The 17,214-nt window shown below is 33.4% G+C and overlaps 1 protein-coding gene across 7 annotated transcripts in view; it reads left to right on the forward strand.

Annotated features, from left to right (window-relative positions):
• GRIA2 (glutamate ionotropic receptor AMPA type subunit 2) overlaps positions 1 to 17,214 on the forward strand; it is a 148,661-nt gene that overhangs the window by 66,228 nt on the left and 65,219 nt on the right. The window lies entirely within an intron of this gene.

The following is a 17,214-nucleotide window of genomic DNA, read 5'->3' on the forward strand; positions in this document are numbered from 1 at the left end:
AATTATTTTCAAGAATCACTTCCTTTAATCCATACAGATAATATACCGTATAGAATCTGTTATGTAGAAAATATCATTATCTCATTTTTACAGATGAAAATAATTATGTAATGTGCCCAAAATCATAAAGCTATTATTCCCAGTAATACTTGTTTTTATTGTATATTTTTATGGTGCACAATATGATTTTTGGAAGTACACAGTTTTTCACATATGCTTGTCAAGTCGCATGAAAATGTCGATTCAAATTTTTATTGGATATCCTTTTTCTGTGATCTTGGACAAGTTGTTTAGACACTCTTATTTCCTCATCAATTAGTTCTCAAACTAGTAACAAATTATGGCACTTACATGACTTTTTTTTTTTTTCTTTGGAGAGTTAAAAAAGTGAAAACAGTGTTATGCCCAAAATTAGGGCTTAATAAGAGCTAGCTTTTACTATACATTCTTTTAAAGAGGACTTAGGATCTTTATAGTATCATCTTTCCATCCGTGAAAATAGCAAATCTGTTTATTTATTTGTCTTTCATAATATCTTCCAATAAAGTTTGTAATTTTTTATATGTAACTGATGTTAGATTTTATTCTTAGGTGCAACTATTTCTGTTCTTTTAGTGGTTGCATTTAGTATTTTAACAGGCATTTTTACTTCAGCAAACAAATCAGTATGATTATAGGTTACAATTTATTTTCTCCTTATTTTGTAGATATTACTCTACTGTCTTCCAGTTTCCTTTGTTGCAGTCAACACATCTACTGTCATTATAATTCAAATTCCTTTATAGCTGTTCTTTCTTTTCTATTTGATTACTCTCACATTCATCTATTTTCCTTGATAAACAGTATCTGAAGTAGGCTTTGTGAAAGTCGATTTATTGAGTTGTGTTTTCTAAAATTTAAAATATTTGTCTTGATCAATTCTAGAAAAATTTCAGCCTTCTCTTTCAATTACTCTCTCCTATTCTCTATTCTCTCTGGAAACAACTCCAATCAGTTGTCTCATGTTATCTGTTTGCTTGCTTTGATGATTCTGAGTAATTCCCAGTAAAACATCTATTTTAATAATTATTTACCAGGATGATCTCGTATAATGCTTAAATCAATCCATTGGATTTTTATGTTTAATAGTTAAATTTATTATTTTGGAGATTATTTTTCTTTCAAATTTAACTGTGAATATTTTATAGTTTCTTACTACATCTCGTATTTTCAATATCTTATTTACTCCTTAAAGACTTAAAATATTTTTCATTGTGCATCTGAAATGTAATATTGCTGTTTTTTATTTCTGTTGATCTCCGTCTCCTTATTGTGTGTGTGGGAGTGTGTGTGAATGTACCGTTTTTTTCTTTCTAAAAAAGTTTTGAACTTATAGTTGGGTTCCATTAATCTGTTGGAATCCCAGGGGTCCCGGTTGGAGGGTACATTTTGGTTTAGGGAGCATACGTGTTTATTTGCTTTTGCTTAGTGATTAGAGTTCAATTCAAAATTGCTTTCAATTAATTTCCAGAGTGGAGGTTTCCCAATATGTAAATTGAAACTGAACAGTGGTGGGTTTTGTGGCCTAAGGTTGTGAGTTCCAATAGGTAACTTTTTTTTCCACTCAGAGCCGAGTCGAGTGAGAGATTTTTTAAATTTCATATCCTTGCCAGCCAACCACGTTTTCACAGTTCTGTCCTATGTTCTCACACTGGGGAATATTCAAAATCTCTTTTCCCCAATGAGCCATTAAAATTCAAGGTACTAGGTAAAGCTGAAAATTGTCGTGAAGACAGTCTTCAATGTCCTAACATTTCTGTTTTCCCACAATTATCTTGGGTGTTTTTCTTGTGATCTCAGTCTTGCATATATAGTATTATATTAAGGAAAAAAGAAGAGTTTTAGGGATATTGAGCCAGTCAGATAGCTCACAAAGAAAGTCAATCCAGTGTGGTGTAAAAATACTGAGAAAAATCCTAATAAAGTATTATACATTTTTAGGACCCCTGTTTGGGAATACTAAAAAACAAATATTTTCAGTTGTCTCAAAGTATTATTTTTTTAAATTTTAGTATAAGCAGAATCACAAATTCTTGTACTAATAAACTTGAATGCTGTTGGATGGTGCAAGGAGTCTCCAATAATTGAATCTCTAAATTGAAATGAATCTTTGACGTCACCTGGTCTCAGCAGCAAAGCACCAATATCAACAAAACAACAGCCAAAACCAAAACCAGTTTACATTTTTTAGGTACTTACCCTGTATCAGACACTCTACTTCCTCCTTTATTTTTTCTCTTTTAATCTAATTCTGTCTTTAGCTTTATTTTTTAAAGTCTTGGGTTACTTGATCTCCATTGGAACGTCACTGTGGCAGTGTGCCTCAGCATTTTATAACCAAGGCCGCTGAGTCCTAAAAATGTTAAGTCAATTATCTAAGGCTGTAGTGAATAGTATATGATCCACCTCCAATCCTGGACTTTATTTATTTATTTACCACAACACACATTTCCTTCACGAATATCAAAATTATCTTATGTATACTTTATATGTTTTATATAATCTCTTCAAAATTCAGGGAAGTTGGGCTATTTAAAAAGAACTACAGAAGATTAAACTATTAGAAACAGGCAAATATCCTCTGTAGTTTGTATTCAGATTCAGATAGGTGGTTATGTCTGCCAATGATAATGGTGAGATTAGGGACATTTTGGTATATTTCTATATTCAGTAGTTTTACATAAAGCCTTATGTTTCTTTATTCTATATAATTTCTGGATGTTTTGAGGAAGTAAATATTTAAAAATTTTGATTATATATTTGGGGTGTGTTATAGTGATAACTGGAAGAAACATTGAGCAGAAAGAAAATTGAGCCTTGCTTATTTTGGGGTGAAATATTAAAAAATCATTTGTTCTCTTTTAAAAATGTATTTGTTTTTAGCATTAACCTTCCTCTGCAACTTCATTGCTGACCCAGGTATGAAGTGGCAGAAAGTACATTGGAGCGCTTCTGTGACCAATGCTGAGAAGGCAGCAAAGATTTGATTTGCAATCTAACTGGTTTGGTTTTAAGTGTTCAAAAAAATGTTGTGAAGGGAAAAGGTCTACCTGAACAGGGGTTCTTTTTCAAAAAACTAATTTCAATATGTCCCTTAAAATTTTCCAGAATAATGTGGACATAAAAACATAAGGACTTATATAATTAAAAAATGGTTTTTGTTTAGTACCTGAGCATTGCTGAAAGTAACGCAAGTATATATGAGTGCGTCAGTGCCCCCGAATTTTACATTTATGAAATTTAAAAAGCATGTTACAATTGTCTAGAGCATCAAAATTATAAGACTTTGTGAATATTTGATGTAAATATGGTGATTAAATTAGGCAGGTTCTTGCTATGTCCCATTTTATTTTGTAGTGGATGTAGAAATATAGATGAGAAGATAATATACAGGTAAAATTGAGGATTCTTAAAAAGTCCTGGATGTGTCATGAAAAACGTATATCAATACTTATCTTCATTTAACTTGTTACTTAGAATTGTTTTATTATGGCTTGTTATGGGAAAAGGTATAGCAAAGACTAAATGTATAAATTATAAATATCTATTAAAGTTTCTACCTGGATTATTTATCTTATTTGGATGCATATCATACAGTAGCATGCAAGCACACAGAAACACACACACACACAAACATGCTACAGGTTTATATATTAAAAATAAGAGAAAAGAATTTTAAATAAAAAGCTAGAGAGATTATTTTTCCGTAATGCCTTTTTGACTTAGAAAATCTATCACTACTCTGGAATTTATTTTTATTTTCTATTGAAATGTATTTTCAGGTTTTCTTGTGACATTTTCTAGCTACTTCTAGACTGCCTGGGTTCAAATTTCAGTCCTACTGTCACTATCTGTATTAACTTGGGAAACTTACCTGTCTATATATTGCTTGTTGGGAGCATTAAATGACTTTAGAGATGTAAGCCCTTACATAGTACCTGGCACATAATTTTATATGTAAGTCTTAGTTATTACTTAAAAGAATAATGGTTATAGAAATCAGATATACTGCCCTTTTCCCAAGGCATTTTAAAAAATTTCCTTCAATTAAATGGTAGATTTTGGTCATGCAATTATACAGCAATTATACATAATACATCATACTAACTTACTTTAGGGGAAATATTATTTTATGAAAGTACTGTATAATTTGGCAAAATCCTATCAAATCAGTATACGGTTACGTTTGGTCCAATGCTGTTTAGTATGTTTTGAGAGCATGAGATGTGTTGAGTAAAAGAAAGGTATGCTTACACATACACAAATGTAGCTTTCTGTCTTCCTCATTAATATTCATGTTGCCTTGGACGTTCTACAAGATTCATATTCATAAAACTCAATTCTTGTCTGGTTACATTGCTGCTTTTTTTTTTCTTTTTTTCTTTTTTTTTTTTTACCAGATAACCCTAGAAGGAACTATTTCACAGAATAGCTTAGCAATTTCATTTGTATATAGATCCAGCAGCCGTATTTTAGTTTTCCTAACTTTGGTGCTGACTGATTTTATATTATTCACATTGATAAAAGATCCATTGTCATCCTTATTGAAGTACGACATATGCTTTAACTTTGCTCTTAAAAGTTTGAAATCAGAACATATGCTTTGATTCATTGAGAAAATGTTTCAGAAGCTCTGGTTCTCCCCAACTTGTTTGTTTTACGACATCATCTCTTAAGGATTTGGCAACTACTCAGTGGCTCTGAGAAAGCCAAGCAACCAACCTGGGTAGTTCACATTTCAATATTGATTTTTGCTCCTGCTTTATTTTCACCAGTCACATTTAATTTAGACACCTTAAAATGGACAAATCTGCGATATACTCTGTGATTTATATACAAAAGTGCATGTGTTCTCCAGAACAAGACGTTCATTCATTTAGCGATCTTCAAAATGATGACTTTAACTGAATTCATATGTGCCTATTTTCCGTGATCACCTGCAGCTGAAATAACTTATGGTGAAGCACATTATTAATATTTTCCCTTGAAATTAACTATCATCTACTCATTCCAATTTTCTCCAGGTTTTTCTGTCATAGAAATTAAATAGCTATTAGAATTCTAATTTTCACGGAGCTTCACGCTCTCTTTCCCGAATGCCTCCTTTTCAGTTGTTCATTTCCTGCCCTCTTCCGTTCTCCCTCTCAATAGTTTAGCTCCATCTTCTGGCCTTTACTAATGAATAATTGTTGCTTTGCTATTTTTTTCTTTCCCTTGTTGCAGTTATGGTGGTATATTCAGAATAGGCTATGAATAATTATAGAAAAAAATAGAAAATAACTAAATATTGATGTTACGTAACTTGCAATATATTTTCTCCTACTTTTATATTGTCTGAAGACCACAGAGTAAAACAGAGAATTTGAGGAATTATTCACATAACCTATGGGCTTTTTAAAAGCCCATCTATTATTGAAAAGGAAGAATTATGAGCTGCATAAAAGAGTTTAATTGTACACATTGATCAAATGCATCAGATAATTTTTTAAATTCTCAATTTTAATTGCACAGATAACATATTAATTGCACAGATCCCATATTAATGGTATACTTTGTAGTTTATTATTTTTATTAGAAGTACAGTAGAAATACAAAGCTAAGGAGAAATAATTTCACAAAGTGGAAAGTTCCAAAAGTGAGTAGAGTAAAATTCTTACAAAAATAATTGCTTTCTCACCTAGAAGAATCCAAAAGAATCAACCCAAAAGGTTACAGAACTGATAAGAGGGTTCAGTAAGATCACTAGATATAAAATTATGATTTGAAAGTCAATAGTACTATCAACATCTAAAATAGAAAATGCAAAGAAAAATTATCTGCCAGTAATGTAAGAAAGATACAAAATATCTAGGGATAAATCTAATAAAATGTGTGATAAGGTATGAACAAATGTGTGAAACTACTGAGAATCATAAAACAGTTTTTAGCCAATAGTGATATTGGCTATAATGTGGTAAATATTAATCTCTGCCAATTAGTTTGTATTTCCATCTCATCCTAAGTAAAATCCTAAAGAAAAAATGCAAAACAATAGTTACAAAACAACAGGTACAAAAGTTTTGCAAAAGGACACTGACAGCAATAGTTATTTCCAAAAATGTGTAGTAATTAAAACATTTGTTTTCATCTTCAGAAATAGGCATAAGGACATATAGAAATGTAGCATATGATAAATGTGACATTTAAAACCAAGGAAATCAAAAAGTTACATTAAAAGTGTTGGGAAATTGAACATGTATGTAGAAACAAAATAAGTTAGGTTTTTACCATTCATAAAATCCAGATATTAATAGTGGAAGAATTTAATGTAGAAGGGATAGTTAAAAAATCAAACATCCCAGAATATTTTGAAAATCTTAGAATGGGAAATCCTTGTTACACAAGACACAAAGTTTACGAATCATCAATGAAAGATTGAGAATTTGGTTATAAATGTCATTGTAAACACAGGAAAAGGTAAGAGAAAAAGGAAGAAAAATAGGGGCTTTACATATGAAGAAGATTAAAGAATGTTAGAAATCAAAATTTGAAGGGTAACCTAATAGTAAAAAGAAGTGTACAAAATCTAGGAACAGATGATTAATAGAGAAAGCTATAAAAGTAGATGTGCTTTCTTACTAATAATGATGGGAATCAAATGTTCCTGTTTATCAGTGAGGTGGCTGATGAAACTAGCTATGGAGTCAGGCTGCCTGGGTTGACACCCACTCACCCGTTTCTAGAGGTGATAGCTGAGAAAATTATTTCACTTGCTTCCAAGTTTTTTCATCTCTAAAATACGGATAATATTAGGACCCATGTGACTTTACAGTATTACAAATTTTAAATTAATGCATAAAATAAACTAAGAGCAATGCGTACTATCACGAGTACAAAAATGTAAGTTGCCATTATTAAAACAAAAATGAAATGTCATTTTTGCCTGTTAGATTAGTAAAATCTGAAACAATGGAAAATATCAATTATTAGTGAATTCCACACAAAAAGTTATTTTATTGATAGGAATGTTAATTGCTACACTATATTTGGGTGATAATTTGATAGCATGGATAATCTTTCACCCAGCATAACATTTGACCAAGCAATCCTACTTTTAATAATCTGGTCTGCAGAAATAATAGCACATGTGCTCAAAGATGTATGTACTCACATGTTCACTGCAGCCTTGTTTGTAATAAAAAAACTCTGAACAACCTGCATATCTTTCAATTAGGGAACGTTAATGAAATGTTGCTGCTATCTTCAAACCAGGGAATACCATACAATGGTTTAAATGAGTGAACTAAGTATGTATCAACATGGTAATTTCCCTGTCAGATATCGAAGTAAGCCACAAGATAATTGTTCTATGGTGTCCTTAATCAAAAACGTAACAAAAACAGAAACAAACAAACAAATTTGACTCTTACTAAAACTATGGGGCTAGAGGTACACCCCACATTATTGCTAACAAGGGTTGCTTCTGGGAAGAATAGTAAGCAAAGGGAAGTTATATCCTTTTAATCAGTATGCTTGTTTAAATGTGTTATAATGTACTCCTGCAATTTTTGAATTATAGACATTTAATTTAGAGTATTAAAATAAATGTAAGGGCCAAAACCTAAATAAGTTATGAATCCTTTCTGGAAGGAGCTCATTTCACACCATCAGTTGTAACCAGGTTCATATGATTGAATGGGTGTTGCAATGGAGTAGGGCAATTCTCAGGGTAATGTTAGAACAATGTGCCATGATCCCTTCACAAGCGTGAAGTCATAATTTTACCAGGACTCAATGCATCAAGAGTGTGTGAGTCATTGTGCTAAAGATAATCCCTCCAATTCCTTGGCACTTTAGAGATGAATGCTAATGGCCCAGAGCATTTTAGTATATTTATATGATTTTGCAGTATACAATATTCAAAAAAATGTGTCCTTTGAAAATAAATGTATGTGGGTTAACACATAAGTACTATGGCACATGCGCAGGAAACCTCTTGCTTACCAACAAGTAAGAAGAGTAAGAAAGTTCTGTGAAACCTTCAGAAACTCTTTGAGTCATTCAAAAGCAAAAGGGTTATCCAAGTTAATTTGAGGGTATCCAGACGGTAAGGTGATAAAGTTCTGTCTTTTTCTGTGTTTTATTTAAAGGATAAATTTTAAGTAGAAATCTTATAGTCATTTGAACATTTTTCAGTTATTTTGTTTAAAAGTAGGTTTTATCATAGATGCTAAAATGATTATTTGGACTGAGATGTCATTGAATCTATGTTAAATACATACATAATCCCTTGGTTTTGTACATTCTAATTAAGATCAGACAAGAAATTGCAGGTTTTTTAGGCACTGAACATAAAGAAGAGAAAAAGAGAGAGAGAGAAAACAGAGCAAGAGAAAAGAAGAAATATAAAACAAAGAGGAAGAAATATAAAACAAAGAAAAAGTAATAAGACACAGAGAATATTATTTAATCCTTGAAATTTATTGTATTTCACATAGATTTTCCTTGAGAAAGTATGTGATGAATAATAAATATGTGCTACCTGACATTTTCTGGAATTTCTCTCTTTGATGTTCAGCCACACAGGCCCGAGCATGAGCTTTGAGGGCATGGAGACATTTGAAAGCTGAGACTTGCCAGCAGCACACAGCTGGCTGGTGTCACAGCAGGGATTAGACGCCAGGCCTTCAGACATTCATTCAGCCTGGCACTCTTTATCCACAATATTCAAATTTCATCAGGGCATAGAGTGCCCAGAATTTACACAGAGCATGAGTTGAACAAGAATTTACAGATGATAGAACTGTGTGAATTTATAAGGAGAAAATACGTATCCCAAAGATAAAGAATGAGACTATCTCTTGTGAAATAGCGTCTGATATAGACAGAGGTAATTCTCTTTCCTTTATGTGTCCAAAACACGTCATTAAAATTCACATGAGAATTATTGCCTATTACTGCTGGTTCTACAATTGCCTGCTATCCCAGATGATGAATGAAGCCAGAATAAATGTTATAGATTTTTTAAAGCTGCGTATAATATGGGCAACAGCAATAAACTTTCGCCATTTCACCTCACTCAGCAAACATAACACGAAGGTCAGGAAGGGTAAATATTTGTTAGAGCGAAAGAAAAATGTTTTATTACAGCTTCATTGTCTTCTACTACTGAGTGATGATGTTGCATCACATTTAATATTTCTGAAAAATTAGATCAAAATGTATGCAAAAGAGAAGTAATTTGTCATAAATATTTGTGGCAGAGCTATAGGGAAAATCATCAGTGAGGCAATTTATGGAAAATGTCATTGGGGTGTGTGTTTATTATTCTTTGCATTTCCTCTGAATCAATGGTGTTTCATTCGGTAGCTATATACTGAATGTCTGTACTAGGAACTTTGCTGGGCTCTGGGGAACAGGAGTGTACAAAGTAAAGGGAAGGCTTTTAAAGAAATGTGAGTTTTGTGAGAGATGCTACACTGTCAGATCTGGAATGGGAAATCCTTTCTGTCCGTAGATAGGGAAAGAATTTGCCCCAGTGGAAAAGTGAACTTTAAAATAACCCCATTAATGCAAAGTAGTTGATTTAACTCCATTTCATCATAAGAAGAGAACACTGTATTTACCTAAATTTTGTGAGAGTAAAGGAATCACAGGTCTAATTCTATGATTATCCCCAATTTTTACCTGGAAACTTAACATTACAGGTACCATCTGTTACAATAATTGCATTTTTAGAGGAATCAATGTTGCTCATGATAAGCTTTAAAACCTGAACAATTTATTTGAATTATATAAATAAGACGTTTGAAATTGTGGGAATTTTTCTGTATATTTTCATGTGCAAAATGTGTTATTGGGCATATATTCCATGCAAAGAAATTTGGTATATGTTCCAGGCAAAAAAATTTACCCCATTTCATTTGGGTTTTCAGTTGCATCTTGCTCTGTGTACTTTTTCAGGTTAATAACATCCCCTGTCTTGGTACAAACTTCTCCACTTATAAAATGTATATGGAAATCTTAAAATAATAATATTTCACAGATATTCTAAATATTATCTTTTCATACTAAAAAATGATTGTTTTCTATTTCTCATTTCATTTCTCACTAACCATTTTCTCACTAAAAATGATTTTTTCCTATTAGGAGAACGAATTAACTACATTTCATAGGTAATTTTAAACTAACAGCTGTTATTTTGCAAAATGATAATGAAGGATAAAAATATTGTTACGACATGATTTCAGAAATACTCCACCATCAACAGAAATGAAATTGTATCATAAGAACCCATTTTATGTCTTTGCTCACCCATTGGTTCTGATTATATGTTCATTTGACAAATATTTAGTAATTATATAATTGTGAAAATCTCTGATTTGGGTATTGCAGAGAATACAAAAATTATTATGGTTGATTTATTGTCAATAACACATTTACCTAATAATTTATAATTTTTCCAGTACATCTCTATATATTATCTAATTTAAACTTAAAAGAATTCTCATGAGGTAGACAGAAGAGGAATTAATAGCCCCATTCAATAGATTAGGAAGCAGGCTTAAGATCAGTGACTCTTCTACCAGGTGCCCAGGAAAATCTAGAGCTGGGCTTCTGATTCAGGCAACTGGGGAGTGTGCTGATGGAGTTCACAATTAGGGAGGATCATATTCAGTTGATGATAAGCAAGGAACCCTTCCTGGAAGAATTGGTATTTATTAAATGACATTTATCAGTTGCCTGCTGTGTGCCAAGTACTTGACAGCCATTCATAGGTAAATGACACTTCATTCTCTCCTTTCAATTAGCTCACAGTTCATGAGCAAACTAGCAAATATAATACAGGCTAATACACAGAAAGGCAGATTGCTTTAGAATCACATGCAGGAGCAGCTTGTAATTCAGACCACACAGAGCAGGCAACACCTGAGCAAATGCTATCTGTGCTCTTCTCTAAGCAATTGCAAGAAATTGATGGATTTTAAGCACGAGGGTTATATCTGCCATGAGAGGAAAGAGATTTATTATGAAAGAGGCTTTTTGAGAGGTTATTTCAGTCATCTAGTCAATAGATGTTTAAGGACCATATTAAGGCAATGTCATGAGAGCTGAAGAGCACAGATAGAGAGGTCAAATGGGCAGTATTTGGTGACAATTTGTATGCTGAGAATAAAAGAAGTCAGGAGTGATTCTAACATTTTTTGGCCTGAAGAGATGGACTTGATTTCAACACATAAGCACTTGTCTTGTGGAATTGATGAATTTTAGACTAAAGGAAAATATGAGCAAAATCCTGGTGCATGATTAATAAATAGTTAATGTCAACATTAATTAGAACATTAAAACGTAGGAAAGTCACGAGAGACTTATAGGGCCAACACTCTTTTCAGCTTATGTTTACTTCATACTTCCCTGTCCCACAATGAGGCAGGTAGGTAATATTTTTATTGTTTTTCACAGATGACTAAGCTCGGACACACTAGTAAAGTAACTTGCCCAACAAACCCAAGCAGAAAATGGCAAAGCCAGGATTCAAACCCAGTTTGTTCTCACTTTTAGCCCCTAGAACTGCTGTTGCTGAGGTCAGAGCCTCCCAAGATTCTTGAAAACAGAATAATGTCTCTGTGATATTTAATTGTTTAGATTAAAACAATATGATATGTGTTTAGATATTGTAAAACAGTGGCATTTTGTCTATTTCTTTTTTCTTTTTTTATTCGAGAAAGCTCACACATGAGTCCATGAAATAATTGAATATTTTAATTAAAAATTATACCAGCAGGGAATAAATACAAAATAATCATGAAAATACATTATTGAAAAAAATATATAATATATTTACAGTATATATTTTTATCAGTAAGTAAAGGATGACAGCTGGGGTGATGATGAAAGTTTGGAAAAGGATGATGAAAGTTTGCATAAGGAGTTGAATTTGACCTTGTTAATAGGGATGAGACTGCTGAAAGATAGAGTTTGAAGAAAAAGAAAAAACAATTGGCAGACAGATCCTTGAATGATGCCTTTATGTGATATGCTTTAGGAAGACTAATATGACAAGAGAATCAATTGAAAGGAGAGAGAAGAGGTGAGTCGTATAGCAGAACCAAGGAGAAAGAAAAGGAAGGTGAAGGTACAAGAGATGCTTAAGAAGTACCGTTATGGAAACGTCATATAAGTGGGGACTTTACCTGTCGTGCTTAATAACTGTCTTCCCCAAGCCTAGAACAGTGCATAGTAGGTTGTTAAAAGTGCTTTGTAAATGTGCGTTTAATGAAGTAGAATAAAACTTAAATGGTGATGAATGGCATGTATAGGACAAGAAAGAGCAAGAAGGTCATTATTCTGAACTATTGCATATAAATGATAGCAGTAGTTATGCATGAATAGAAAGGGAAAAATCAACACATAGATATGGTTTGTCAGAATAAAATAAAGTATTTTTTCATTATTTTTATGGAATTAGTGGAAATACACAGTTTTAGAAGTTTCCATATAATGAACTGAGGTACACTGGAAGGTGACAGATGGAAGCTAAGTTTTTTTTTTTTAGAGAAATATTCTCTAGATTTCATCATTATATTTTATCAAAAATGACTCAGTGTGGAACATCAAAACATAGTAGATAAAATTCCATTTTTTTCCTGAATCAGATCACAATACTCATCCTCTTTGTTGTGCATTTTCTAAAGCTAATGTTATGCTTGACACGGAGAATATTTACGGTGCTTTTTTTGGTAAGTAAATAATTATAGGAGATAACTGGGATAATAATGAAGGTTTGGGAAACATGTGCGTAAAAATTGAGTTTGACCTTGTGGAAAGGGGTGTGACCACTAAGAGGTAGAGTGAAAAGAGAAGAGAAAACAATCCTTGGAGAAGGTCTTTTTAATTTAGGATGTAGGAAGAAGATAAGGCAGTGAAAGATAATTAGAGCGAGAGGAAAACTACCAAGATGGTATAATTTTACTTGGCAGCAATATGGAAAAAGAATTAGAAGACAGCAAGACTAGTAGCAGTGGAAAGGGAAAGAATTTCAAGAGGCAAAGTTTGGTCTAATAAATTCAGAGAAGCTAAGAAAGCTAGATCCAAGGAAGAGATGATTATTTTTAGTTACCGGGAGATCGTTAGTAACAGATGATAGGGAAACTTCAGTACTGAAATCAGGGTCAAACTGTGCAGGAGGTTAATGTCAGAAGTTTAGGAGAGAAGGAAAGAGGTTTTCAGTGGTTTCCATATTTTGATGTCAGAGTTCCTTGGTGATGCAGCTTTCACCAGTTTTTGTTCAAACCGCAAAGAGGCTGTTGCCATTTCTGCTTATGAAGCAGACTATGCTGATTCATTGAAGTGAATCTCAACTTATAAATATAAAATATGTAGAACAAAAAAAATCATGCTCAGTTCTTCTCCCTTTCTACTCAATAGCTATGCAAGGCTATTTAGCTTTTGTTCAGCATACAGACTGTATCGTGTATGCTACATTAGCAGCACCAATGAGCAGAATGACCTAAGAGAAAAAGATGTGTGTTGGTTGCACCATCAGCATTGTTATTGGCTTATATCATCTGGGCTTGTAATATAAAGTGAAATAATCAGCAAATTACTTACACCCAGGAGATTATCATTTCTGCTGTTTGACCTAAAGTGTCTTTTAGAAGGACTTGCCCTTTGCTGAGTTTCTCAAAGTTGATATTAAATATTTAATTACAGAACTCAGCGAGAGCATCTTTACTTACTCCTTTGCAATCCGGTTTGAATCTCAAGACATTAATGCAATTCTAATATTAATCAGGACAATCATTGAGAAACTTAAAATAGTGTTTCACTGTGTTATTGTAAAGGTCATGAAGCTGGAGGTGAAACTTCTATGCCTCCAGACGTGACTATATAGGATGTTGGTATTGTATAACTCATTTTAGAAAGTTGTCTTTGGAAGGATTTTCAGAGTATATGACACATTATTTTGGATAGTCTCGGTAGTAGTAAACCTTCCTCCGTTACAGGATGGATCAAAGTTAAGGAAATGGCTTTAAATTTTGGAGGCACCATTGGGGAATAAGGTAAAGATTAAAATGAATAATTTCACTTCTAATGAAGTAAAGAGTATTTCCAAAGTACTGCAACTAATATTCTTGTGAAAGGTGTCAGTAGGTTATATTGCCTTTGCTAAATTGGGGCAAGCATCAATATTTCAATGCAAATAGTCTTGGATATTTGGGGATGACACATTAAAAGCATAGTGCTAAGTTTTTCATCTTCAGATGGTTACTATAAACGGGGCAAGCAAAGTACCTTAGCTCAGGTCAGCATTCTGATGGATTTGATTGATTCCTGGTTGTAAATCTCAGTGGCATTCTTATCCTGCTTGGGGACAGAGACAGTGACTGCCCTAAGGTACAGAGAGGGAAATGAGCACTGGTGGCCGAATGTGTGTTAACTGTATGCATAGTTAAGAGACATAAGAAAGAAATATCCAGAAAAATAGAGGATATAGGCGAATGGACACTTGAGTAAGTACAATGAAGAAATAAAGGATAAGAAGAGACGGTTGAGGGAGACCAAAGAGAGACCAAAGAGAGACAGGAGAGAAAGGCTATTGTTGTAAAAGTAGGTTCATTGGAGAATTAGCTGAAGTGCATGGGGAAAAATACATTGTCTTCTGAGTTAGGTGGATAATGCCTTATGAAGTTGTGTGCAGCTTGCGCCTGTTGTTGGGTCAAAGCCAGTGTTTCCAGATGGCCACAATAACCAGGAGGTCCCTTGACAACTCACTCCAGAGCCTAAAACAAATCGAAAATGAAAGGTATGGCTCCTTATTAAGATTGTCTGTGTATTCAAACAGTGGCATTCTTTATCATGCATCCTGCTGACGCTGTGGCTCCTGTTTCCATCACAGTAGCTATTTCACTTAAGATGAGAAGAGGTCTCATTAATAAATCATATTGCATGATATTCCTATAGTACCTGAATGACATGCCCACACTTTGCAGAGAAATGAAATTAAATAGACCCAGAGAGAATTTTATAGCAAGTCTTTCTTTTATGTGTCATTTGGAATCATCAATTGCTGAACAAATTTAAGATTTAAGATACACTTGTCAGTATACATATACTTATGTATAAAATAAGAAATCACTGCAGAGATTTCCTACATGAGATGAAAGCTATTTTTCATGTATGTGAAGAAAGGACATAGTTATCAAATACACTAAAGGTTATTTTCAACTCTGTACCCAGACAAAAACAAAAAGTATGGGCATGAATAAAAGACAGTTATCTCATCTTTGCCTTATGTTAAGGTATGAAATAATGCAATGAAATACATTCAGTTGCTTTTTCAGATATTTCAGTCTGCTTTGTAGAAGATTGGTAATAAAGGATATGTCAATTTACATATTACACAGAGTTTTGGCAAACAAGGGCCACTTAAAGAGGCAATCTTGCTTTCCTTTGGATTCATACTATACAACAGTTACTAATCATTATTGTCTAATATTTTTTGATTGTCTAGAATTGGCAGTTGGAATCTGTACATATTTTAGCAATGCTTGTATTCATGAAACAAATCTATTTTTTTCTACAGACCATCTATTTTTGTGAAGGAAATACAATGATATAAGATAGTGTTTGGTTTATCCTTCAAAAAAGATTATTTTAAAAGAATGGTAGATGTTATGTTCTAGGTTGTTAGATTGCATTTCTGGATGGCTGGTTTCCATTTTTTGCATTGAAATGACCCTGAGATTGAGAAATATCAGCTATTTATTTATCTAAAGCCACATAGTTGGCCAGGAGCGGTGGCTCACGCCTGTAATTCCAGCACTTTAGGAGGCTGAGACTGGCGGATCACGAGGTCAGGAGTTCGAAACCAGCCTGACCAACAAGGTGAAACCCTGTCTCCACTAAAAATGCAAAAATTATTAGGGATGGTGGCGCGTGCCTGTAATCCCAACTACTTGGGGGGCTGAGGCAGGAGAATCGCTTGAACTGGAAGGCGAAGGTTGCAGTGAGCTGAGATGGCGCCACTGCACTGCACTCCAGCCTGAGTGGCAGAGTGAGACTGTCTCAAAAAAAGAAAAAAAAAAAGACACATTGTTGACTTTAGTAGTGGCTTTAAGCACTATTCCGTTAATGGTCAGTACTCTATAGAGCATTACAGGGGATCAGTCTTGGACAAAGTAACCCTTTTTTCTCAGAAAGATATTACTGGATTTATGTTTCAAAAGATCATTCTTATTATATTGTGGAGAATTGAATGGAAGGAACATAAGGGGAAGAAGGAGGACAGTTGGGTAGGTATTTCAGTAGTTGGGTAAGATAAGCCATATTGCTTTTTGATTAGGAGCATGGATTCTGAATCCAGACTCTCTATTTTGAATGTAGTATCTATCACCTATGCAAGTGGCTTTGGTAACTCACTTAATATTGTTCTATGTGTCAATTTTTCTATCAGTAATCTGGAAATAATTATAGTTCCTACCTCGAAAGTTATCATGAGAAAAAAGTGAATTAGCGTACCCTAGAACATGCCAGGCGCAGGGCAAGCACAAAGTTAAGTACATACTGTTAGTGAACTGAGATGTTTGGAACAGGGAGAAAAATAAGTGACCCTTATTTGAGTATATCGAGGTATTATAATGAGCACATAACTTAGTTATGGACTGACTTTTGGGGGAAGGAGTCAGTCCATAGCGGATAGTGTCATATGCCATTCATTGGAAACAGAAATATTGGAAGAGGACAGGAGATTGTGGGAGTGATGAGGATGTCCAAATACAATATTATTATTTGTTTAAGAATTAATATGTAGTGTAACATACAGGGTAAGTTAGGTCCTTGGGGAAGATTAAAATTAAAAGTTTTAGACTTTATTTAATTGCTTCTTGACTGAATGACACAATATGACCGAAGTGCCTTTGTGGGGACATGTGTCTGTATGTGTCAGGGGAGTCAGGTACTATCTTGTCTTAAAGAGGCTTTGGTCAGCATTAGGACTCTATGGAAACACATTAACTTTTAGATATAAAAGTATCATAAATACAGTAAAGATTTTTAAAGGAATTGGATTATGTAGGGAATGAGCTATCATTAACGTGTATAAATCTTAGGTGACTACAGTTTGTTCTCATAGCTAATGTTTTGTTTTTTTTACTCATACATTTTTCATATTTGTTCCTAAAATATGTTAATGCT

The sequence above is a fragment of the Theropithecus gelada genome, chromosome 5, assembly GCF_003255815.1.
Source record: "Theropithecus gelada isolate Dixy chromosome 5, Tgel_1.0, whole genome shotgun sequence".
Lineage (NCBI taxonomy): Eukaryota > Metazoa > Chordata > Mammalia > Primates > Cercopithecidae > Theropithecus > Theropithecus gelada.